Raw genomic sequence first — 2089 nt, forward strand, 5'->3', positions numbered from 1 at the left:
TTAGAACAATGTTTCGTCTCTGGGATGCGGCGGGCAGGCCTTCGTGGTTGGAGAGGCGGCATGCTGGTAAGTCCAAAAGGAAGCACTTGGATGGTGTGCAGGGTTATTCTGAAATCAGTCTTCCAACGTTTTTGCAGACTTCGTCCTAAAATTCATAAGGGGGGGGGAGTTTTCCCTAGGTTCCTGCCCATTCATCCAAGCGGTGCTGGTGGTTTAAACATGGAGACATCATCTTCCCCTTCAGTAAAAAAACTTGGGTCACCACGCAAAAGAGGGGAGGTGTTTGTAGTAATATTAACCCTTTGCAAAAATTGTCACATAACCATGCCCCCCCCCATTTTCCGGAAAGAGGCCAGCTTGGATAGCCCTTTTCGCTGCTCCAGTGGTGTGAAAACCTTTCCCTTTCTGCAAGAAAGGCAACAATGTCGAACGTGCCAAGTGCGGATCAACAATTGTATCCCCCATGTTAAAGACTGACTGTGCAATCCTATGGAGAGTGGCTCCAGTCTAAGGCCATTAACTTCAACGTGCTTAGACTGGTGTAACTCTGCATAGGATTGCACTGTGAGTTTACCATTCCTTCCGGGCAGACAATGTCACCATTTAGATTTGTGCCGCCTTTGCTGGCCCCTCCTCATAGTGTTAAACTCTGAGCTTTAGGTGAGCGCCCCCCCCTCCTCACATCAAGAATTTCAGTAAGTCAGTAAAGAGAGATTTCGATTAACGACGCCTCACAGCATCAACTTATCAGCGCTCAACTGTTATTTCAGCCATGCAAAGGGGAAGAGAGGCCCTGGAAGCAGCGGAAGAAGTGCCACAGAGCGCAGATGAAGGGAGACAAGTTGGTGAAGGTGTGGAGCAAGCAGAGGAGGTTGACCATGGTGAGTCCGGGGAAGGTCCCCAAGTTAAAATTTTATTAAAACTGGGAATCAAAATTAATCAAACGGCATGAGCAGCTATGTGGTCCCCATGTGACAACCACTTCTCATGGCAGTTCACATGTTTTCAAATCTGCACTGTGTAGAGCAGCTATTTTTTTTTAATAGCATGAAAGGGTTTCAGGGTTTAACCTAAGTGTCTGGCCATGAGTAGGAAGAATATGATTTCTTGTATTTCTACAACTGCAGTCTCTGCAACGCAAATTATGCCGTCATCCCACGTGGCGAAGAGACATTTCAACTGTCAGTAAACATGTGAAACTTTGTTATTTTTCACCGTTAGAATTCATAAAAGCAATGTTTCCCAATGGGGGTGCCTCGTTCTCTTTAAGATGTAAAGATCTTTTGCATTTGCACCTTGGAAAGTTCCACAAAATTCTGTTTTTTGGCTTGAGAAGGCACCCATTACATACCGAATCATAAATATTTCCATTCCTTTGTCAGGAATGGTTGGAGAGGAAGATCATGGTGCAGAGGAAGGTGGACATGGGGCCTCAAACAGTGGACAATCCACCCGCCGCCCTTCCCCATCAGACTCCAGTTTGGAGAACATATATACAGCACTCCGCTCTATGGAAGGGCGTTTATTTTCCTCCAGTAGGTATCACCCCACTTCCTTGATCAAACCCCTCCCATTATCTCCTCTGGATTGTTTTTTTTTCTCATCCACGTTTGCTTCGTTTGTTTATCAGTAAACAGAATTCAGGACCAGCTCAATGCGTTGGAGGCTAGATTCAGGAGACGTGGCCGCCGGCTGCAGCTCATGGAGCGTCAACGACAGGAGCAGCGTGTGGCCAATGCCACCCCATGAGCGCACACAGCTAAAATAAGCATTTTACAAATCGTAAATAGTTTTTTCAAGACACAATGTTTTTTGACTCTTGTTCGTTTCTGCAGCTTTAGGAAAAATTGGCCCACCTCAAACATAGAATTGTATCACACTTTGGTTTCTGTCCTTCTAGTTATGTTTGTTGGGCAATGCCACCCTAGCACCAGGCACCAAAAAAAGCCATTTTCAAATTGTAAATAGTTATTTTATTTTCAATGTTTGCTAACTGTTTTCTGCTTCTTCTCCTATAAAAAAATTTTCTTCAAAAAATATAGAATTGTTATTTCACACAGAGATTACTGTCTGTCTTATTAGGTTTGGG

General features: G+C 44.5%; 1 long non-coding RNA gene across 1 annotated transcript; it reads left to right on the forward strand.

Annotated features, from left to right (window-relative positions):
- Window positions 1-774: 774 nt before the first annotated feature.
- Window positions 775-1693, forward strand: LOC129323491 (uncharacterized). Its single transcript, XR_008596459.1, has 3 exons — window positions 775-881; window positions 1383-1535; window positions 1631-1693. It is a non-coding gene; the product is annotated as an uncharacterized LOC129323491 (long non-coding RNA).
- The last annotated feature ends 396 nt before the right edge of the window (window positions 1694-2089 follow it).

This window comes from Eublepharis macularius, chromosome 1, assembly GCF_028583425.1.
Source record: "Eublepharis macularius isolate TG4126 chromosome 1, MPM_Emac_v1.0, whole genome shotgun sequence".
NCBI lineage: Eukaryota > Metazoa > Chordata > Lepidosauria > Squamata > Eublepharidae > Eublepharis > Eublepharis macularius.